Source organism: Sebastes umbrosus, chromosome 12 (assembly GCF_015220745.1).
Source record: "Sebastes umbrosus isolate fSebUmb1 chromosome 12, fSebUmb1.pri, whole genome shotgun sequence".
In the NCBI taxonomy this organism is placed as follows: domain Eukaryota; kingdom Metazoa; phylum Chordata; class Actinopteri; order Perciformes; family Sebastidae; genus Sebastes; species Sebastes umbrosus.
Window position 1 is genome coordinate 25604468 of NC_051280.1, and position 25406 is coordinate 25629873.

Genomic DNA, 25406 nt, shown 5'->3' on the forward strand with positions numbered 1-25406 from the left:
AAATCTTCTTGTACGTGTGGCAAGTAGGAAAATGTAATGACAATGTGCCACAAAGCTGCATTAGCTTTACTTTAAACTATATTTGTTTTTACTTACAGGCTAGTAAATGAGTAAATAGGCCCAATGATAGTTATGAAATTATATGTATGAAGAAGAATGCAAAAAAAATGTATGCAGTGTAAGCAATTGGAAATTTAACTTTTTCACTCTTACAATAAAGTATAGAAAACAAGGATGTTCCTGAACATTTACTTAGCTATATATAAAAATAAATTAAGCTAAATGCCACCCCGTCACTACTATCATCTTCATATTACAATCCCACCCTTTTCCTATACCCCCCCAAAAAAATAAAATAAATAAAACGCTCTGATAATGTTATAGATAATTTGAAGTAACCTGTAACCTGAATATCAAGATTCAAGATTCAAGCCGTTTATTGTCATTGTGTAGTACAATGAAATTAGATTGTGACAATCCCATAGGTGCTAATGAAAAGATAATACAATACAAAAAAGAGATACAAAATATAAGAGATAATACAATATAAAATGTAAAAATACAATATGTATATTGATGAAATTACAGTTTTGCCAGATTATTACACAAAGTGTCCGTCAGATAATTATATAATATTGCACAGCATCATATAATTATTGTATTGATTATTATCGCCAGATGAAAACTAAAGAAACAGATTAAACTAATTGCATTTGCATGTATATTGTCTCAGTTGTAGGCTACACAATAGCCTACTAATACTAATAAATATACATTATGTACACAAAAAAGGGGGGAAAAGAGTTAATTTTAACAGAACTGCCTTAAAGTTAAGGAGCAAAAAAACAACTAACTAACTAACTAACTAACTAACTAACTAAGTGCACAAAGAGCCAGTCTGTGTTCCCTCGCTGTAGTGATGCATCTTCACATACACAGACGATCTTTGTTGCTGTACAAAGACAGCACAGAAGTGACGCCAGCAGCCTCAGCGCTCAAACCACACTGTGTTTTCAGACTTCAGTGAACCATTCAACCCGGACTGCTGCAGACTTTATCCAGCCTCCTTCACGACATGACCGAGAGCCTTTAAAGCGTTACAGCGTGAACTTGTAGCCGGTTTGTTGGAGCAGCTGAAACACACCGGAACAGTAACAGGAGGTGACAGACAGCAAAGTGACAGGAGCTGAGATTGACAGGTAGGAGCGCTCACTGTGGAGAGCAGTATATATATATATACATGTTGCACACAGAAAACACTACTACTCTTTTATTAATAGTTTCCGTTTTAAAGTGTTGGCTTTGCAGTGAAAAGCTAGAGTTGTCAGAGTGGTCTGATGTCATGTTATCCTGCAAAGCAAAGCGATATATCGGGCTGGTTGCTGATTTTGTTTTGGTGTGACTGGGTGAACTCTCTGTGCATAAAAGTTTGGCTCGTTGGCAAACAATGTGAGATGACTGCATGCTGACATTGTGCTCACATTAGGGCAAAAAATAAGGAAAAATAAATGAATGAAAAATAAATAAATGACATTGTATAAAAAAATGTATTATTCTACAAAAAATATTATAAATCATAAATAAATTATTATATACTAAATAAAAAAAGAATATACAGAAAAAATAGAGTAATTTATGTGCAAAAAACTAAATAAACATTTGAAAAAAATGCATAAATAAATATATACACAAATAAATGAACAAATAAATGTCAAAATAAATTCAAATGACTACAATTATTCTTTTATATGTCATAGTTACACATTTATTTATTCTTTTATTTTTTTTATCTCTTTATACTTCCACATTTTTTATTTACTTATTTAGTCTTTTATTTATTTCTCATTATATTTTCACATTTATTTATTCTTTTTTTTCTCTTTATACTTCCACATTTTTTATTTACTTATATTATTCTATTTATTTCTCTTTATATTTCCACATTTATTTATTTACTTGTATATTATTTTATTTATTCCTCATTATATTTCCATATTTATTTATTAGTTATATACTATTTTATTTATCCTCATTATATTTCCACATATATTTATTTACTTATATATTATTTTTATTTATTACCCATTATAATTCCCCATTTATTTATTTGCTTATATTCTTTATTCATCCTCATTATTTTTCCACCTTTTTTATTTACTTATGTATTCTTTTATTTATTCCTCATTATATTTCCACATTTATTTATTACTTAAATATTATTTTATCCATTCCTCATTATATTTCCACATTTATTTACTTATACATTATTTTATTTATTCCTTATTATATTTCCATATTTATTTATTACTTGTATATTCTTTTATTAATTCCTCATTATATTTCCACATTTTTTTATTTATTTACTTGTATATTCTTTTATTTATCCTCATTATATTTCCACATTCATTTTTTTATTTACTTATGTATTCTTCTATTTATTCCTCTATATTTATACATTTTTTTATTTACTTAGATATTCTGTTAGTTATTCCTTAATATATTTCAACATGTATTTATTTATATACTTATATATTCTTTTATTTATTATATTATTTATTCTTTAACAGACTTATTCCTCTGTTATGGCACTATCAGGTTCCGTGTTTGCTCCGGGTTGCACAAAAAACAGCCAACCAGGAGACGATTTACAGTCAGGCAGTATTTTCAGAAATCCCATTTGCCACTTGGCTTGAATTTTCTGTGTTGATCTCCAAAGGATTCTCTGTCCCAGCAGCGTTCATCAAAAGGACACCTTGAATAAAATGATGGTAAGTTGCTGCATTTTACCTTTTTTATTATTACATGTAAAGGCATCATTATATAGTTGACTTTTAGGTTTGGCTGCCCGAGGAAAGAGTTCAGTTTACCTGTAAATGAAGCTAACATTAGACTGTTATTGTTTGTGAGAGAATGATTTTACTGTAGCTGCTTTGATGGAAGCAAAAAGTGCAGATATTTCTGAAAACGTAACAATTTTAAGTCAATGCTATTGTAAAGTTGTTTGATCGAAAGATGCCATCTGATGTTTGTAGGTGAACCACTTTGGATGCACTTTTGTGAAGCTGTTAGATGGATGCAGTGAAAGTTCATGACCAGAAGCTGGTTTCAGAGATAAAGTGAGCTTTGAATGGAAAAAAACACAGTAAGTTCTCATATTGGAGACTAAAAATACACACTGCATCTTTCAATTTCCAATAGTTGGATAATTTATAATAATTGTTGCTTAATTGTCTTTGAAGGAGCCAAAAGAGGAAGACTTCAGATTGAAGGTGATGACTGAGGAGGAACTTCCTGGGAGGCTTAACTGAGATCATCAAATCAAGCACCTGTTGTGTGAGGGGTGGTAGTAACAAAAATTAATTGATAAAAATGGAACTGATGAAAATGCATGCGAATTGAAAAATCATGTGATAAATTGTGCATTGATTTGATAAACTTGATTGATATTTTATTTGAAACAGTGTTTATCTGATAATCAACATTGGACCGTTCATCATTCACAACACCCAACTGACATTTATCGTTTACAGCACGCAAATTTTGTTACTTCCGTCCAAAACGACTGATAGGGCAGAAGTAAAAATAATTGCGTGCTGTAAACGATAAATGTCAGTTGGGTGTTGTGAATGATGAACGGTCCAATGTTGATTATCAGATAAACACTGTTTCAAATAAAATATCAATCAAGTTTATCAAATCAATGCACAATTCATCACTATTTTTCAATTCACATCCATTTTCATCACCTCAACACTTTTACCAATTATTTTTCGTTACTTCCGCCCCTCATACTGTTGGAATTTTGCTTGTATTTATTTATCAATTAATGTTTATCACCTCACTATTTCACCACTATTTCACCACTGACCGCCTCCATCTTTTCTTCAAGAATGAGAGAAACACCACTTCAATTTGATACTATTTTCCTACAAATGAGGTGCAATATGTGTTAAATGTAAGACCACAAATATGTATACAGAACCTCTGTACTGTATGGAGTACTATTGTACTGAGTTGCTTGTCTGGATGTAAGCTACGTTGATTTTTTGTGCTGACTTGTATGATATTGTATAGCCGCATGTATTGTGTAGATTTGTACTGTATAAGGAAATAGATTTTTCACTTAAAATAAATAACAACACTCCATGTGCCTGTTGTCCTTTTGTAACCTATTTTATATGTCATGTAAAAGATCAGTTAAAGGGACTGTTTGTAACTTATTACACGTATAAATCAATCCGGGTCGGTGTCCCATGCGCACTTGTGTGTGGCTACACTGTTCAGACTCAGACTCCAACACAAACTACACGGAAGCACCAAAACCGCAAAGTTCTATCTAGTGAAGCCCGTCTTGCAAAACAGTGTTGGCCGCGGTCGGAGGACGCGGGGGAGACCGTAGCTTTGGTCTCCAGGGCCGGAGTCTCTGCGACACCTGTGTCGCTGTTAACCAGCATTTCTGATTCTTACAAACAGTCCCTTTAAATAAGATTAGCAAGCATCTTCTGACCCTTGAGTTTGAACCAGTGTATTTTACATGATGAAACTTTATTAAGCTGCCATATATAAAAATTCTCATCCAAGAAATCAGATCACCCAGGATGAATAAAATACCTGTAAATAACGAAATGTGTTCAGAAAGACAAAATATGCAGTTTAGCTCCATAAGGGCTTTTCTTGTTTCCACTTGCTGTGTGTTATCTCTCTCTCTTCTTCTTCCTCTTCTCTTTCTCACCTCACACACACCTGACACACCTGACACACCTGGTGACAGATACTAGGCCTGAGGGCAGCAGAACAAAGCTTTCTATCTCCTACCCTGTAGATTAACTTCCTCAGCTGGGCCCAGCTTCTCTATTCACACTCACACTCATCCTCGTAGAGAAGTTACAACAAGCACGAGGGATTGTCAGTTGCTGTGAGTATTGTATCTTTATGCTTGAAGTCTCTTAAAGAAAACACACTATCATTTTCTCTATCTCTGCTCGTCACACACACGGACACACACCACCAGCTGTTATAACTGTCATTATATCTGTAGATCTATGAGTAATGCTCATAGTTTTATGCTTGGCATTATGTAAGCCATTTGCACACGACTGATTGTTTTATTGGTACAATTAACTTTAATGGTTGCCAGTGTTTGACTGTAAAATCAGATTGACCTGCTGTCGTCCGACAGGATAAGAGTCCAGGGCACTCTCGTACAATCGGCTGTTGATGAATCAGGTAGTTGTTGCTGAACGCCACACGGCTCCTAGTGATTTGTTTGATTGTATGATTTAATGTTGACATTAAAGTACAAGAGTGTTTAACTAACTTGCATGTGAAATCAGCTTGGATCGTCAGTCATTACACATTTGAGTGTCTGACTTCATAAAGCTTGCAGTGTAAGATAAGATATTCCTTTCAGTTTGACACAATCTTTATTTCACTACAGTTAAGCTTGTAACGGTCTGGAAATGGAAATTGAAGGCAATGGGAATTTACAAGGGATCTTTATCAACCTAACTCGCTGATTTAATGCAGAATATTCTAAACATCTCACATCCTTCCCTCGTCTCTATATTTTAGGGATGCACCGATCCAACTTTTTCAGTCCCGATACCGAGGCTTTGGGTATCGGCCGATACCAGTGTTTAATTAATTAGCTGTATGCCTCGCTATGTGGAAGTGACTTTGGTCATTCTTGTATGTGTAAGGCAACATCAGGCTTGACTTGAACATTGCTTTTCCTAACTTTGTAAAACAAAATGTAACAAATAAATACGTAGATCAAAATGTAGTTATTTCTTAATAAAATAATAAATCATACACCAACAACTTGGCAAAAAAAAAGGAATTACAATTCAGTTGTAAAGCTTTTTAACGCAGCAACAAATTGGTCAAAACTTAAACTGGAATTAAAATTCCTGAATATAATGTAAATAGTATATAAACATAGAGCTGAATTAAATAGATCGGCCCCATTGTCACCGATATCCGAGCTATTTGAGTCAGTATCAGCCTGATATCCAATCTGGTATTGGTGCATTCCTACTATATTCGTATTTTTCTGTATAAAACACTCCTGGATAAGTCAGTGTACATGTCATGACTATGCATACGTCTGTTGCACACTTTGGAAAATAGACAAAGAGGTTATTTGACATTGGATGGTGCTAGAAGATATGTGGGATGTGATGTTTAATGTGTTGAAGCTATGATGTGGTTGAAGTGTTACACTGGTTGTGAATTCAGTCAGACTTACTGTAGCAGAGCTGTCTTCTAATCAGTATAACGGTGTCATGCAAACAATGTGTTTAATTACATGTTTTTGGCATTGTAGATCAGAATCTGCTCATGAACCATGACGTCTGGTCTCGGTTTCTGATACTTGTGGTTGCCTGCTGGAATTCATATCAGTAGGCAAGATCTCCTGCTCTTACATTGACCCCTCACATCAGCACAGATTTGGTGATAGCTACTTCCACTTTTCACATGCTGTAGCTTGTAAAATGGATTGCCCTGTGTTTGAAGTGGATACGATCCAGTTTTCGTCTGAATATGACACGCTGTCGGTCTGTGGTGATAGTGGGAGTGCTCACATAAATACACATCATGGCAGTGATGGATCGTAGAGAGCTCTGTGGAATGAGCAGATTCTTGAGAACACCAAATGTGGTTTCTTGTTGAGGTACAATCTCCCAGCTTCCTGTGAGGTGATGTTGTGATGTCATCTAGTGGTCAGAGAGGCTTTATATTGTGCAGCCCACATGCCCTATGTTGTTATGTCGTCTTTTAGTAAAAACCTTGAATTGTAAATTACTTTTTTGAAAATATTCTGGATAAGAGCGTCACCGTAATGCATCCAGTGTAGTGAGGTAAAGTGAGGTGCTAGATTTACCTGTGTCAAATACGGAAATAGACAATATAGCATATACATCTTTTAAGATTTTTTTTTTCTCTTAGTTTTCTATAGCATTATTCTGTAATCTATTCTGTTCCGATTGCTGCTCAAAATCCAGCCCCATTCCTATTACTTGCAGGATGTTCCATTAGTGACTAAACTAGTCGGATGAGGCTGACAGTCATGTGACATAAATGCAGTTAAACACATTTACTGTCGTGCTCTCCTCACTAAAGACTGATTTAGTGACGCACAGGCAGGCCACAAGTTTATGACTGGTACTGATTTTAAGATTTACATAAAGCGTCGACTCCATTGTTTATTTTTGGCTATTTGATGAGCTATAATATGTAGATTTTTACTTGTATTAAACAAGAACATTGCTAATTTGAGGGGCAGCTACTGACTTTCAGAGTCAAACATGACGCACACAAACCATTAGAAAGGGAGTAAACTTGATCATCATTAGCTTTTATTACAGAATTATCTGAAGTGTGTTTCGTTAATATTTAATTATGCCACAATTGTAGAGAATGAGGAAGCTGAGTTCTATATAGCCACCACTCCTGTGTGATTGTAAGGCTGTATGTATCTATCAAAGTGGATGCCGAGGTGCTTCCTCCTCACAACACCACATGGTGCGATGATTATAATTCCTAGAAAGTCAAATAAAAGGAACCAGACCCTTCTGCCCGACATGTTTAAACACAGACCTCTAAAGATGATTATTACCGCTCTGAGGTAGTATGATTACAGGTGATTGGACATGTAATAAGATGGGGTGAACACTACTTTTAATACTGGCTTGTTGCCCAGCGAGCAGTTAGAAATACAGGAATAGTGTTAAATGTGGGCCGCAACAACAGGATGTGACAGTTTGCAGTGTTGCACCACCTTCCTGAAGGAGTGAAACATTTGGTGACTCAGAGCAATACAAGCTGTACTTTATACTGAAAGTGAATACAAGTCCGTAATCAAGAATGACAGCCGGGGGATAAGATGTCAATGTGCTAGTGTGCAGGAAGTTTTCCAGTGCTGTTTTATGAGCAGAATGTGAACAGTAATATATGAAGACTTGAAGCTGTTTGACTCATTTGTGTCTCAAACGACCATGTACAAAAATCATTAATCTCATTCAAAGAGAAGAGATGTCAGATTTAGCTACGAGCTAATTTCCATAATGCTTATTCTTCTGTGCCAAAAAAACATTAAAAATCATCGATGAGCCACACTGTTGACATGTTCCTTCATTATGATAATCAATGTAGCAATGTAGTTTATTTGAGTCAATCTCACATACACTGTCCTGGGTCTGTAAATACTCACTAGAGCACCACACCTGTATTAATCCGCAGCTGAAAATAGTCCCCATCCCCAACAATTACACTGTTTACTCCAGTTTGAGTAACATTTGTTAAAAAATGAACAGTGTCCAGCTGTTTTAAGAAGACCTGGTCAAAACCGAGTGTGTGTCTGGACCGTTTATGATCATTCTATGAATTTGTGTCTAAATTGTTATACCAATAGTCAGTAGTCATCTCTATAATGTTAAATCCAGTGGTACATGTCCACCAGGTCCGGCGAGAACAGTAGAGGACGCGCTGCTCCACTCGACTGGCCGTTCAAGCGGTGATGTACCCTAATGTGGAATGCATGTGATTAGTCGCTGGTTTTCTGCTCGCCTTTTCAAACAGGAGACAACATGGCGGCCTGCTCGTAAACTTTCTGTTACTCCGTCTGAACAATCCACCAGAATCTACTTCCGCAAACATTTTAAGCGAGAAATAGGTGATGCCACCGCTTAATCTGGTTTCATTTTAGAACTAGATCGCCTAGTTTCACAGCTTCGCTTGACATGTCGCGCTGGACGGGCTCATTTGCATAACGGACTGTTTCTCCCCTTTTGTTGAGCTGGCCCTCTGTTGTCATGCCAAAAAAAATAAAATAATCTTTTTAAAAAATGAAACTAAATATTAGTGACCTATTAAAAAAAAACAACAAAACGAAACATCCAGCCACAGACAGGGTAGGGATGTTGGAAGGTATAGAGAGAGGGTCTAATTCTGGTCTTGTCATGAGGTTTGTTGGTGGCAAGAAAAACGCCAGCCTTGAAGCTGTGACTATAGTTACTACTAACTGATGAAGTGAAGTACCCTTTAATTCACCACGCTTTACCACCGCTGTGTTTCTGCTGCCACAAATCCCTCAAATACTTTCTATGCCCAATCTGACTCCACACAGCTGCTTCCTAATAACGGTTATTCACCACACAGCTTCCTCCCACATGCACATCTACAGTTAATAGAGAAGCCCCGGTCTGACTTTTTCAGTCCCGATACGGATAGCGATACCAGGGCTTTGGGTATCAGCCTATACCGAGTACTGATCTGATACCAGTGTTTAGCTAATAAGCTGTATGCCTCACTGTGTGGAAGTGACTAGGATCATTATTTTATGTGTAAGGTAACATCAAGCCTGACTTAAACATTGATTAACGTTGTAAAACAAAATGTGACCAATAAATACATAGATATAAATGTATTTAATTGTTCTTTATTATTAAAATAATAAATCATACATCAGCAACTTTCTTAATAAGTCTTCAAATTTAACAGGAATTATAACTTTTTTAATGAAGCAACAAATTGGCCAAAACTTAAACAGGAATTAAAATTACAGTATATAATGTGTATAGTTTATAAACATAAAATGTAAACAAATAGATCGGCCCCATTGTCACCGTTGCATCCCTAACAGTTAATCTGTCTATTTCAGTATTCTGTTGTTAACCTGTATCCACCCCTACCTTCCTATCTGTATGTCAACCCTGTATCTTTATAAATGGAACACTGTAATGGAGACTTGTGTGACTGAAAGTATATTGATGATGTGACACTGTGATTTATTCTCCTTTTCTGTCCACTATGTTCCTCACGCGTCCTATATGTGTGTGGGTGTGAGACAGCAATAGAGAGGGCTGTTTTTTTTCATGTACTGTCTCCTCTGCTGGTGAGAGAAGATTGTGTTTCACTCCTCTCACCTCCTCATAGTGTCTCGTCTTCCTCATTTCAGCTTTGCTTTGTCCTCAGGAGAGAATATAGTTGGCCTGGCCTCTCCTTAGTTCATCTCTTATTACCATGGTAGCCTGATCATGGGAGTATTTACATTCAGTGTCCATAGGAACATCATCAAAACAAGTTACTAAACTGATTCAGAGTTTAATATATTACACATATATATGAAGTTTAAATTCTATGGTTAAGCTGTTGTCATGGGTACCTGATATGTTGTTGGTATAGAAATGATTTACTGTATAAGCGGTTAGCAGATGAGTTTAAAATACAGCAGTCTAAGACAAAGACCATTGTCAGTGTTCAAGAGGTCCTGGTAAACTAAAGATGATGCAAATCAAAACACTTTTTTTTTTTTTGGTGAGTGGTGCCATGTTGACTTCATCAGTGGGGGGAGGCAGCATGAATGAAAGGCTTTTCTGTTGACATTGGAGTGCATGAATCAGCAGTGACTCTGCAATGGAAAAGACAAGAGAGGCAGGCTTTCTATTCAGAATGATGAATCGTGGTTAATTAGAGGCTTTTTTAAAAAAACAAAGAGCTAGGAGACGGGATGAAGAGCGTCATGTGATAATATTGGTTTAGTAATATGAACAGATGATCTTGTTATGTTGTTTGTGGTGAACTGGTTTCACCATCCTGAGTTTCATACAGTTGGACTGTGGGAACAAATTTTGCATCGTTTCAGACTGAATTTGCATCATGTGAGCCTGATATGCAAATGCTGACTGCAAGGTCACCATTTAAGTCGAAAACTCTCACCATGTCCGTTACTGACTACTGAAAAACACAACATGAAATAGCTACCACAACCAATGTTCAACCAACCATTTAGCCAAGAGCCCAGTGTCTTTGTTTGGTCATAATGTAATGAAAGAAGACAGGCATGTCAGAAATGAACCAACATAAGAAAGGAAATGCATGTACTGAAAAACAAGTCTAACAGCCGTGCTAGTGGCTATGAGAGGCTGTATTTGGGCATAGCAGTACTTTGAGCTAAATACTAACATCCTCATGCTCACAATGCGATGCTAACATGCTGATGGTTAGCAGGTAATGTTTACCTTGGGGTCATGTCTAGAAGGTAACCCGCAAATTGCAAAATCTGATCTGAAATCTGCAAAAACTTGAAAAACTCTCGCAAGACTCACTGCCCGACTTTACCTATTTGGGATCAATGCCTAACCTTAACCATCTTGTGAGAGTTTCCCCAACTCATGGGTTGACTTCTAGACGCGACCCCTCTGAGCAGCATGAACGTCTGTATACAATTTCATGGCAGTCCATCCAACATTTGTTGAGATCGTTAATTCTGGAGCAAAGTGGTGGACTGGCTGACAGAGCATAACTTAAATCACATTAAATTCAGTGCATGCTAGTAAACAGATCGTAAACACCACTCTTTTTCTGTCACTGTAGTTTATTTTCTTTACATTTATCGTGTTTTAAGTGGCCTCTGTGCTTGACCGTGTTTGTGCAGTTTATTTTGGGCCTTTCTTACCCTCCCTAGGAACTGGGTGGTGTTTGTGTGTCTTTATGTGCCAGGGTGGGGGCCGCAGCCATAAACTACCTTCTCCTCCCTGCCCTGCCCACTGACAGAGTTGCAAAACAAAAATGTGAAATCCACTGAGGTCGTGTGATGTCGCCCTCTGGCATGTTACAGATTGTTGTCAATAGAAAAAGATGCAGCTTACGGCTTTAGCCTGAGCCACTAATGCATGAATAGTGTCGATAAATGACTGACATCCCAGTGGCTATTTGTCACTTAAAAGCCTCCAAACTGTCGAGTGTGTGTATTTGTTTATAGTTCGCGCCTATGAGCTTGAATGTGATTGGTGTGTTACTGTCCGGTGTGCTCGTGTTTCTCCGCGCACAGTTACATACGTAGTCTCTTTTGCTCGCAGACAAAGGAGTCATTTGTGGAGCGTATGCAGGGAGGAAGAATAGCTTGGTGTTTCTCCTTGTTGTGAGCTTCTCCTCTGACACTGTAGGCTCCAGTCAGCTACTTCACTAGGTGGTGGGCGGACTGTGTCCTCGTGTGAATTGCATTGATTCATTCATACTGCCCTCTCCTGCTCAGGGCCCCTCAGGCATTCCTATCACAGCCCCCAGACCTGGTTGGAACAATGTCAAGTCAATTCGCATTAATCATCGGAAGTTGCTTCCGGTTGTAGCCCACTGTTAGTTATTGTTTCAGCAGGCGACAGTGAGATAGAGTTTCACCTTCTTTTAACTTTTTCAGGACTTATATCAAATTCTTGTGCTCTGAGGTGATTATACTGTAAATTAACCAACAATTTCAAATTCATGTAATCAGAATGGTTTCACTTTTACAAGCGTGCCATTGTGAGGAAGTTACTCATCTCTGTGGTTTACTGAGTTCAGGTGTTGCCAGAACTCTGTGTGGTCATGTGTGTCGTGCGAGTGGGTGGATGGATGTTGCTCAACGCTTGGCTTCCGCTTCATCTCAATCGATGTAAAGTTTCATTTGCTTTGAAATAGAAAGGAAGAAAATCAGACATTGAACTGAAACATAAGGTGTTTTTTTATTAATTTATTTATTTTATGTGTTATATACCAAAATGTTATGGGGCGGAGTAATTTTCATCATGAAGCATGTCTACAGTACCCTAAAGTGTCAAACAGGATATTGACTTACTATCCTTTCAATATAACCGCTGTTGATAACCTAATTTATTCATCTTGTCTTTTCAGTTTCCTCACTAATAGGAACAGGTGTCTAGGGATGTCACAAGAACCGATACTTTGGTACCAAGTCGATGCCAAAATTCTGAAAACGTTTGTCTACAGTACCGTATAGGTACCGCCAGAGCTCGAGACTAACGGCGTCTAAAATCTGAAAGGATGCAGTAACCTCACTATCGACACGTCCAGGAGACGCACCCTGTTTTTTCCCTGATAGTGCTTCACTGTGAACAACAAACCCGTGTTGAAATCAGCAGGAGCAGAGCTAGTTAACGTGAACTGTTAGCAGCCGATGGGCAGCACAGTCCTGCACGGAGCTAACAGCTAACGTTTACGGGAGGTGTTTACATTATGATGCGTTCAGGCTCTATTTAGTAAAAATAATTATTGGGCTAAGGTTAATTCTAATGTTATCATGATGCGTTCAAATGTAATCTTGTAAAATGTAGTTTTTGGCGTGAAACTGATGTTTTCACAGCAATATAGATAGATAACCGAGAGGGAATTATGACCTGTGTAACTTCAAAAAACAGTATGCAAACGCTAATAAAGGAGTGTATGTTGAAGTACATGGGATTTATTCTTTTTTTACCGTAGTATTGAATTGGTATTGAGAATCATGGAGTTTCACTGGTGTTGGTATTGACTACTGAATTTCTGGTATCGTGACATCCCTGCTGCTGTGCTTATTATCAGCCTGTGTGTTCAAACTGAGTGTGTGTCTGCAGGGGGCCCTCCAGGGCAGTCAAGTCCCTTTCTGTTGAAACCATGTAAACCTCTCCAGTGTCCTGGCTCCGACTCATTCTCTCATCACAGTATTAGGTCTCTCTGTGGGTGCACAAAGACCCATGGGTGCTCACTTTCAACCAATCAGGACAGTAGAGAGACTCAGTGCCTGTAAAGGTGTTTATCTGCCTCATGTCATTCGCACAGGAAATACAGCAGATCTGCAGTTAGTGGTGATGAGGCAAGCTCTCTGTAATGCTTTATGGAAGGAAATAATATGATATTCAGACCCCTATAATGTAACAATTTCTTGTTTCTTTCGTTGTTTTTTCAGGCAAGTCCTGAAACGTACTCCTGGGTTTGTGTTGACCAATGGATGAGGATGAAATCATGTGAGCGTGTGCTAGCGTCGCGGTGCCATGGACTCGTAGCTGGGCAAAATCTCACCTCAATGGACTGGGGGCCTCGTCTGCACGTGGTTGACCTTCTGTCATCAACCTGAGAGGAGTATCTACGGTGTCATAGCGGACGCTCGACGAGAACCAGGTTTCTACGGCTCAAATATTGCAGGTAAGAAGATTGTGTGCGTGTGTCGGACAATAGTACTGTATCAATGCTATTCTGTTTTGCTGAATTCACTGCAGCTGGGTGTGACTGTGTGCTGTGCATGTTTTTGCTGTGGTGTGCACTGTTTAAACACACACACGAGTTTGGTTTACTATTCCGTCTCAGTGTGTGTGTGTGTGTGTGTGTGTGAGCTATGCAGACATGAGATCATGCCAAACAGTGACTGTGCTTTCTTCAAAGCGGGGAGGTCCACAGACCAGCTCTCTGTATGTCTGAATGGGAACTATTCACCTTTGAAATGCAGAGGAGCAAATACTGAGGATGATGTCATCTTGGGTCATGCTGTTGGTTTTTCGTGTGCGAGTTAAAAGATTTAAACATATCATGGCAGGAGGATGAAGAAAAGAGGAAAAAAGGTGGATGTGGTTGACCATTTCCTGTTTCATCAGGCTTGTGTTGGAGTAGCCAAAAGAGGATCCGTCACGTCCCAGCTTTGTTTATTTTCTATATGTGGGACACAGTCGCCGAATAACAATTCTTAGAGCTAATGAGGTAGAGTAGGAGGAAGTGAGAGTCACACTGGTGGCTTTGATAGAAACCCTTCTGTTACTCAGGCACAAACAGACCCACGCACAGGATGCTGGCCAGCCAGACACTCCCAAACAGGTGTCTGCAAGCCTCAGGACAAAGAGAAATGATAACGTGCGTTTGAGAGCTAAGAAGAATGAGGGAAACAGTGAGAGGAACAGACTATGTGAATGTGTACAGTATGTGTGCTTGTGAATGTAGGAATCGTGCCAACATGCCTTTGTGTGAGTGGGTGCCCTCACTGACACGCTGTACATGCTTTTGTTTTGTGAAACACCACACGAATGACCGAATGCTGCCGCCAGGCCGGTTGTTTACTTATCAGAAGCAGACCATCAGTGTTTAGGTCTGTAAATAGTTCTATAATTGGAGCAGGTGGAGTGGCAGCCCTGTTACAGATGCTTATCTCGGTACTGTTGGGGTCAGGCCAGGCCTCCTTCCTCTGCCAGAGGGGATAGATGTCTGATGTCTGACTGAAACAGTGCATTTGTAGTTTTACCGTTTTGTAATGTGAAAATCACTGAAGTATTGCACATTGAGGTATATGTACTTTACTATTAGTATTTACATTTTCTGCTACTTTCTACTTCTACTTCATTACATTTCAGGGTAAAATGTTTTTCTTTTTTTTTACTACATTTATTAAACAGCTATAGTTACTTTTCAGATAAAGATGTTTACACGCAAAACGCCAACTTATAAAATGATCCATTGTCAAACAACCCAGCAGTAAAGGAAGTAGTTAGCTCCGCTTTGACCGGCTACAACATTAAAATGCTACTTACAGAGTAATGCTTATAGTAATAATAATATAATAATATAATATAACAGAAAACAATGCTACTTGTGTTACTGAAAGACGTAGTCATACTTAACAACAGCCTTATTCCAATATATTATAATAATAACATTATACAGCGCAAGTAGTACATTAACCACTCTTCATACTTTGGAACTGAGATTATGTTAATCAGCCTGTTGAGTTATTTCTGTCCTGGATGTTGTGTTTTTATGAATGATTCTTTTCATGAGGTAGCGTGTGAGCTGAGGCTCAGAGGCTGTATGTGATGACTTTTCCATTGTTACATATATATTTTTTGAACAGTGCTGTACAGTAGTTGACTCCTGTGGGATGTAACAACTTTCTAACCCCTTCTGATCTATGCGCTGCGCTGGATAGCACACTGGTATAAACAGGAAATGATGCATTTTTTTGTTTATATGAACAGAAATGATAAAATCAGTGTTACCATTTCACGTGTGTGGGATGATCCACTGCAAGCACCATGAAGCATGTGCTTGTTTAAATCTAATGTCATCTAAAGTGCAGCAGAATGCAGTCACACATAGGAACTTTGAGTTGGCAGCTCTGCTTTGATTGATTGAATGAATGCAAACACCTTGTCGATAAAATGGCTGAGTAGCTTGCTGGACTTGAACCCAGAAGAGCAAATGTACCCCCGTCAATCAGAGTTGTTTTCATGCACAGAGAATTCAGTCAGGGACATTCAGTCATTTGGTAATAAAGAGCAGAGACGGTGAGTTCCAGTCTCGAGCAGAGAGGAGAGCTTTGGGACCAAAAATGTATTCATATTTTGTGTCAATAATTATTTTTTTAAGCGGACATTGAATAATTTAAATCAAATATTGACTGATAATGGGTGGTGTGCTTATAGGGTGTAAAATTAAGCCAGTTAAGTGCAAAATTCTAGTAAATGAGTCCTGTAAGGTTTACTTATCTACCTTTCATACTGGAAGTTATCTACATCCAATTCAGTTCCTAGAAATCCAGGAGAATTTCAGTTTATATAGCCTGAAGGGGGCGAAAGAAAATATGCTCCAAGATGCTCCAAGAATGAATCCACGCTTTGAGTTACTTGTTACTCTGGATTTAAATAAAAAAGTGATAGTGGGAAGAAAGGTAGACAGAGAAGCATGAGGATGGAGGGAAAGGGACTAAACCGGCAGAGAGGAAGCTCCCAGAATAGCAGCAGCGAGCGGTGAGTGTGCTTTTTGTAGAGGGTGTCTCTGAATGCTTGGAGGGCCTCAGGGGCCCAGACTGACAGAGGAGAAGTCGGAGGAAAGGGAGCCTCTGGGAGTCAAAGCGTATGAGTGTGTGTGTGGGTGTGAGAGAGAGAGAGAGGACAGTGTTATTTTAACCCTGAACTTACATCCGGCTGTCACACCATACCCCCCCTCCCCTCCAGTCTGCTGACTCCTCAATCAATCTACCTGCAGACCAGTTGTCACACGCCTCACTGTCGCTTTCGCTCCTTCTTTAGCTTCCCTCTCCTTTCACCTTTAGCTTTTTTTTCTCCATTATCTCTTCTCTTTTTTTCCGTTCCTCCACACATGCACAGGTATTGCATTACCAGCCCCCCTGAGGACTGGCGTGCTGTCTGTCTCTTCCGGGTGTATTGTATGTTAGCCTTGTTGTCAACGCATCAGATTTCCTGATTGAGAGACCCTGTAATAGATCACCTTGTGGCTCTGGCAGCTCACAGCCACAGGCTTCCCAAAGTTTAACATTCAAGCTCTGCTTTAACATCCAAAAAGATAAACTTCAGAGTACTGACCATAGTTTAATTGTAATTATGTAATGTAATCATGTAATTATTTTTGTAGGCACAATCTGATGCAGGCAGTGTATCGTCTACATGTTTACTTTTACATGTCTGGCAAGCCTAATGGAAAACAAACCCCAGCTTTAAGGCTGTTACACGCTGGGTGCGTTTTTTTGTGCGATTAATTTGCATATCAATTTTTTTTTTAACTGTCGTTTTTGTCATGAATACTTTCAAACAGAACGCGGATATTACCCGGCGAAAAATCAACATACTGTTAATTCTTCTTCTTCTTCTTCTTCTTCTTCTTCTTCTTCTTCTTCTTCTTCTTCTTCTTCTTCTTCTTCTTCTTCTTCTCCTTCTTCTTATTCTTATTCTTATTCTTATGATTCAACTGTTTGACATTTCTATTGAAAAGCTGTATGAGGCTCATGCTTGTTGCCCCAAACAGTGTTGTTAGCATGATCAATAGTCATAATGGACAAAAATTTATAAAAGTAACATCCAGATTGAAAGCTACCAGAAGTTGCCTTTAGTGCACGCATGGTTCACATCATAAATGTTGAGAGGCCTATCATAGAAGTTCAGGGTTCACACACCATGCAGCATGACTGTATTTCGGGTTACAGGCTCAGTGTTTGCTTGATAATGTTATAATGTGGAGAAACAAATCATAATGGAGACAGATCAGTCTCACTGAAAGCACCGGAGTATCCAGGTTGTCTAAACACAGTATGTTTCTGACGGGAGAGGATTCAGTTCAGCTCAGTTTGTTGTTTTCCTTCGTGGTAGTCTTTGTTTTCATTGTGTGTTTTTCTGTCGTAAAGGTTGTTGGCTTCAGTGTGTTGACAAGCTGTATTTTCATTCCTTATCTTTCTAGTCTCTCTCTGTTTCACACATACACACTCAGGGCCACAGAGTGAAGTGTGTATTGTTGTCTCTCTTATCTGTTGTTACTCTACTCACTCGCTCCTTCTGGGTAGATGGGACCGGAAGAGCAGCTTACATATTGACCAGGCACACACCTAACCACACACCACTGTAGACAGTGATGATGCAATGTTGTAGTCTTTCTTGCAGGTCTGTAACATCACATCACACATCACCGCCCACACACCCACACACACTGTTCTCCTGCATTACACACAAAGAAAAAAAGCACGTTAAATTTTTTTTCAGTTCGAGGCATAAGAAAGGTGCATTCAAAGTTTGAAAGTCCTGATATTATACGATGACATTATTTTTTTTTGATAATGCTTCAATTTGATGAGAATGTATATTGAAGCATTAACAGAGGGTTAATTTGTGATTGGACACATTTTTCAATGGTAAATTTGATAAATTACTTTCAATATGTTCTAGTCCTTTTTAGATACCATCTGTCAGGCTGTTTCTGTGTGGATAGAAATCATTAAGCTGGCATTTTTTTTTTTACTTTTGTCATTGCCAAGCAGAAGGATAAACAGCAGCACACTTTTCTGCATGCCGATATCAGTCCTTGGGAGGGATGTCTGCTTTTTCCAAAAATAGAAGAGATTACGTCTGTGGAAGCTGCAGACGGACATTACAGAGAATTATTAACAACTAACCTGGCATCAGTTTGAGCAGTAGTCGGCAGTCTTTTCTCATCTCAGCAGAATAACTTTACTTATTTACTATCTACTACTTACATATTCTGAAAATGATGAAAAGTCCAATGCATTTTCAGTGTGATTTCAAACACTGGTTATGTCAGAGTTTTGATTGCTTTGAAGCAATATTAAAATAACTGTGTGGTTTAAAATGTTCCTCCACTGAACTTCATTACTGCTGTCCTCCACCTTTCCTCAAGCATCAGTTTGGATTAATGACAGCTCATCATTTAGGCCTAGACTTAGTTATAAGTCATGTGAAGTCTGCTGTCAGACTGTTCAGACACATTTAGGACCAGATACTGTGAAATCAGATCTGCTCAGTGTCTTTAAAGAAACAAATCTGAGTTGCGTAGGAGGGAGGAAATCTGATTTGGGCTCCAGTATTTACACCTGCCTCATAAACATGAATGACAACTGCTTTCTTCTCACTGCCTCAGGCTGCCCCCATGTGGTCAGATGAAGAAGTGATTACAGCAGATAATATATCAGAAACAGAAACATTATTCACAGAGCACAGGTTCAGTTGAGAACAATGACTGTGAACTCATTCAGCCAGATGGAATAGCTTATTTACCTCTGTTCTGTATGTTACAGGTGGGAAATAGGGAAGAGTTTGCATTGTGTCTGACAATATGCTGCAGTGCTCATTAGGAGCATACTACCTCTTCATACAGGTAGCTCAGATTCAAAGCAGTTTCAAGTTAGAGGTGGTGAATCAGATGGTTGTAGGGTTGAACAACACAGTTATAATCAATGTCATGTTAAAGGAGCAATATATAGTACTGACAGCATTTTGACGGGTACTGCAGTCCAAGTTCAAAACACTGGAGCCGTGGCCCATCCACTCCTCTGTGTGACTGATAGCAGTTAGCGTGTGTCAGCATCACAGCTGCACACGGACCGCAGAGAGATGTGCTAAGGCTTTTCAGGTCCGGTAGAATCTAATGTAATGTTATCTTTGTTGATCCAGTTGGTTTGCTTGCGTCCATGGTTGCAGAAGGCTGTGTTTGTGTGCCACATGTTTGTTTCATATGTGGCAATGGGGTGTTGAAATGAGCAGTGGATGGGATCACACCGGCCCAAACAAAAACAGACATTCAAGACCGGAGTGGAAATTTCAAAGAAAACATACTGGCTGTAGCATTATTTCAATTCAGCATATTTCCTTAATCTCTGATGACATATCATGGTCATTTTATGATTTATTATAGTAAATATATTACACATGGGTCCTTTAATAATAGATATTTTTTTTTCTGTTGATGTTTATCTCGGCAAATGTGCCCATCTGTGTCGAGTTTGCATGTTCTCCCCGTGTTAGCGTGGGTTTTCTCCGGGTTCTCTGGCTTCCTCCCACAGTCCAAAGACATGCAGGTTAGGTTAATTGTTGACTCTAAATTGCCCATAGGTGTGAATGTGAGCGTGAATGGTTGTCTGTCTCTATGTGTCAGTCCTGTGATAGTCTGGTGACCTGTCCAGGGTGTACCCCACCTTTGCCCAATGTCAGCTGGGATCGCAACACTGGACAGGATAAGCGGTTACAGATAATGGATGGATGGATATATCTCGGCAAATGTATGCAAAAGAATAATACAAGTGATATTTCATGCAATGAAATGTGTCCACTGCTATGCATTAAAAATGCCAGAACTTATCACAAATGTAAAACAAGAACTTCAATAATTAAAATTGTTAGTTTCTAATTAAAATAAAAAAAACAGTATTTTGTAAAACAATAACACATTATGTCCATTATCATCATGATAAAGTTGATTGATATTATATTGTTGCCCAGCACTAGATCATAGTGCACAGTTTAAAGCTTGATTCCAGGACAGCAGGGTTGGCATGTGAGCTGAGGGTGTGAATGAGTCAGTATGTTCAGTGTCACTTCAATGTCACCACACACGCGCACACACACACACAAAGCCCCTGGCGTGATGCATGACCATGCACCCAGATGGCAGTGAAACACAGGGAGCTTTAGCTCCTGATGATTTGCATACCTCATCACCTGTAACCTTGGCACCAACGCACACACAGATTAAGCGAGACAGGGACCCTCGTCCCGGCCTCCTGTCCCCCTAATCCTGTCCTCTGCTTCCCGGCATGGCCCGGTGTTGCCCCGCAGGCTTTAGATCACCCTCTTAAATCCCACCTGTTTAGCCTGGAAGGACGAGGGAAAGCCAACACCACCACCACACACACTCACAGTTCCTAGAAAGACAGCATGAGAGCTGAGGATTATATAGCATGGAGGTCCATCTATCTATCTCTCACTCTCTGTCACATTCACGCAAACACACACCTCTGTCCACGGTGGATTTGTTCTGCGTGCCTGTCCGCCTCTGATTCAGACGAAGTGGAAATCTTTCTGGGAAAGGGGTGATGAGAGAGGATTTGTTGAGGATAATATTTCTCTTGACAACTCGGTATGAAATATTGTGTTCTACAGTAGATGGAAGTCATTATGATGTTTGACTCTGTGCCCAACCATGATTGATCCCAACTGAGCCCACTGGGCCGGGGACAAGCCATCTTTCATCCTTTTTTATTAGCTTTACAGGTCTGGACTTACTGCTTCAAAGCTGTACATGGTCTCTGTTTTACTCTTGATAAAACGCTGATAATACAAATTCAGAATGAGATACTTATACTGATATTAATTCACATAAAGTAGGGCAATTTGTCCTTATGCTCATCCCCTCCCCGGGCAGCAAGAGTCAAAAGAAGAAAGAAGAAAGAAGAAAGAAGAAAGAAGAAAGAAGAAAAGAGAATTTGTCCAACTTCTCCACTATGAGTATTTAAAGCTTTTCCCCTTTATATAACATTGTTAATTAAATATTTTTAGGGCTGTTGGTCCAGTCTAATTTGAAGATGTCACCTTCAAACTTCAATCAAACTTTATTTGTATAACACCTCTCATACAGGTTAGTGCTGTTCAAAGTGCTTCACAGATGACTGACAAGCCGAAAGTAAGACTGAACAAGTGAGAACCGTGAAAACAACAGAAAAAGACAAAAATAATTTAACAATTTATCAATGAGATAATTTGAAACCAAAGCACGTGAGACAATAAAATGATAAAAATGTAATAAAATTGAATTTAAAGCTATAATAACATTAATAGCAGTTAAACGGTGTGAAGTAAAAACTAGATTAATAAATTAACAATAAAATAGAATAAAATTATACAAATTAAATACAATGTAATACGTGACTGATAAAATAACAATGAAATAGAATACAATTTTACAAATTAAATACAATAAAATAAGTGATTACAAATATAAATAACAATTAAATATAATAGAAATATACAAATTAAATACAAAAAATAGGTGATTATTAAAATAACAATAAAATATAATCCAATTTTAAAAATTAAATACAATAGAATAAGTGATGAAAAATTTAAATAACAATAAAATATAATAGAAATATATAAATTCAATACAATAAAATAGGTGATTATTAAAATAATAATAAAATCTAATACATTTTTACAAATTAAATACAATAAAATAAGTGAATAAAATAATTAAAATAATATTCGTAATCAAAGCCTAGCTGAATACCTCGGATGTCGGAGTTCTGATGGGCATTTTCTAACATTTTCTAGACTAATAAATTAACTGGATAAAGGTAAAAAATAACCGACAATTTAGTTGATAGTGAAAATAGTTAGGGCTGTTGATGAACATGTTGCTTTTTTGGGGGGATAAATTAATGAATTATTTGTAATTAAAATATCAGAAAATATGAAAAATGCCCGTCACAATGTGACAGCAAATCTTCACATTTGAGCAGCTGGATTGGCATTTTAGCTTGATGAATTATTATTATTATAAAGATTATGCGACCCTGTCTACTCTTTTTCACTAAGACGAACATTTTCTGATATACAGTGTTTTCAACAACACCTTTGGAAAACTTATTAAGGTTTTTCAGCATATGGTGAGGATAGGATTTAGGGAGAGAAAAGAGGTTTAGTTTTGCCTGACAGCACGTGGATCAACAGTCAGGTTTTATCCCACGCGTGTTGTGTTGAAGATAATGATGACAATATATAAGCATAACAGAAACGCTGAAGGAGCTACTGAACCATTTCTCCACAGTCCACACCCTGACCACAGCTACATCAGCCTCCTCACTGGCCGATGACGTTTTCACTGTGTCAACATTTTCCCAGGAGCACCGACCTCAGCACAGTAGCAGAGTCATTGGTCAATCTTGACGTCTCTTTTCATATCGTAGAGCAGTGAATCATCTGGCAGCATGTGTGGCGTCTTTTCACCCTCAGTGAGGTGAAGTCATCGCCTAAGTCAACAAGACTTGATCTGTGACCAGCAGTTGTGGGTGGGTGTTGCTACCATGACCTATAAGAAGAAATATTTCATGCACATGGGTGCTTTTAAGTGTCGGGGGGCCAAATTGGTTGTCAAAAGGATTCATTTGGAGTCCCACCAGAAACAGGTCTGTTACCCATTTTAAGTTCAGCTATAGCTCAAGAAACAAAGAGGCTTTTGATGTATAAAAGTTTGACTGCTATAGGTTCTAAGTGATTTTTTTATTATTAGAATAGTTTTTCTTTACCAGTAACAACATTATTTGGCAAATTTACAAGATTTTGTATACAAAGTGGACATACAGGATGGGTTGGCATTAGGACTTGATATTTGTGTTGACAGGATCATGGGTTCTTGGAGAGTAGAAGGGCATTTCTCAAACAATGGGTCTGTGTGATGGACCGGAGTCTTGTTTTCATGGATAACGTAAATCTAATGTGTTAGGAATCAGCTTCAGAATTTAAGGGGAACTCCACTGATTTAACACATGCATGTGAGTTTACTAGTAATTGGGAGTACTGGGAGCTTGTGAAAACAGTTGTATAATGTCTTCTGTAGCTCTGGAGGAGCGCCGTCATATATGAGAAAATAACCCAGATGGTGTCATCAGCATTATGTGTTACAGGAAGTGTACGTTCTTGTGTTTTTGGAGCTTCATCCAGTCAGCATGCAATATCTCAACCTCTGCTGCATCGATTTTGACCGATTCATTTTCATTATCAGTTAATTTGCCAATTATTTTCTCAATCAATTCATTCACTAATTGTTGGGTTTAGAAATTGTCAGAAAAAAACTGTTTCTTGAGAGTCGAAGGTGAGGTTTTCACATATCTTGTTTTGTCTGTCCAACACTCAAAGGATATTCAGTTCACAATGATATAAAAGAGATTAAAACAGTACATCCTCACATTGGAGAGGCTGGAAGCAGAAAAGGTTTGACATTTTTACTTAAAAAAGTACTTAAACAATTCAATCAAAACAATTGCTGATTATTTTTTTTGATTGGCTAATTGACTAATTGTCGCAGCTCTACCTTTCTGGTTTTGACCTGTCTCTTGTGAGTTCCTCAGTTTTATGGAAGTGCAAATCTAAATAGCTGGAGATATACAGAACATATATCTAATACAGTATATGTAATAAACATGTGAATTTAACTGCAATCAGGGTCCTAAATGATATCAAACATTTGGAAACATTTGGTATGTTTTGTGTTATGATTATGTTTTGTGTACTTATAATCAAATCTTTAGTTTCTATATAATAATCCTATCCTTCACTAGATTCATTGCTGTTTTATTATAAAATACTTATATTCTTTCACAATTAATGCATTGATTATTTTGTCAAATATTCAAATTATAGTAGAAATGAAAAAAAGATAATTGTCTTTCGAAAGTGATCAGAGCCCGTTGTGATATATTTAGGATATAATCATTGTCTTTATTCTTTAGCCTTTAAGTCCTCGAATCATTTAATCATTATACAGTATATCTTATATTGATATGTTAATATTGTAAAAGAAGTTCCAAAGAAAATGCTCTACTTAAGTTTCCACGGAGGTTTGACACTCTTGTGTGGCTCACACACACACACACACATATAGTACACCATAACCTCTTCTGCTGCACTGTCCAGCTCCTACCCTGATTATATTTCCAACCTACGAGCCCCACATCGGCAGTAGACATCAGGGATTTCATCCAGCTCCTGTTCAAAAGCTTACTGCTGCCCCCAGAGCCTGCGGTCTACCCACCAACAGTCGTAAAGAGACGGGAGGGACCCAGGATCCTCAGTCCTTTTAGTCTTTAAGGACTCTAAACGGTCTCTTAAAGGGAGGGCTTAAACGGCCTGCGATGTTTGGGCTGGGAAACACTGAACCGTTACACCCACAGCATGTCTGCTCTGCTTCTCCTCGCTCTCCATCACGGAGACCGAGAAGGCGTTCACATGTTTTAACAGGCTCCGCTTTACCTTCCCCCTGACACAAGACGGCTGACAAAATGAAGCTTCTGGGGTCAAAGGTTGAAGCCCCAGCATTTGGTCATTGAAGGGGTTTTCCAGGTTTCTGGTGGAGCGTTTGTGAAATGTGGCGGTTTGTGGAAGCAGAGAGGTCAGAGGTGAAGGCGTGGTGCTCTCTGAGTAATTGATATCACATTTATGAATATGAAATAAGAAAAGGTATGCTGGCATTTTAAAAATGAGGTCTATAAAGAATAAATGAAAAATAAGCTATAAGAAAATAGATTAACGTTCCTATTGGTAGCCAGCATGTCGGTAGTTTGCTCCCTTATAAATAAATGAATATGTACTTTCAAA

The 25406-nt window shown here is 38.2% G+C and overlaps 1 protein-coding gene across 5 annotated transcripts in view; it reads left to right on the top strand.

The window, feature by feature from the left end:
- Positions 1-921: 921 nt before the first annotated feature.
- Positions 922-25406, top strand: part of tnk2b (tyrosine kinase, non-receptor, 2b) — a 64744-nt gene continuing 40259 nt past the window's right edge. For 2 of the 5 annotated variants that reach the window (XM_037787480.1, XM_037787488.1), the window contains exons 1-2: positions 923-1199; positions 13724-13959. The gene's annotated coding sequence lies outside the window, so the exon portion shown is untranslated. Of the gene's footprint in view, positions 1200-13723; positions 13960-25406 lie in introns of all 5 variants that reach the window. The other 3 variants (XM_037787484.1, XM_037787487.1, XM_037787489.1) reach the window with 3 other exon arrangements.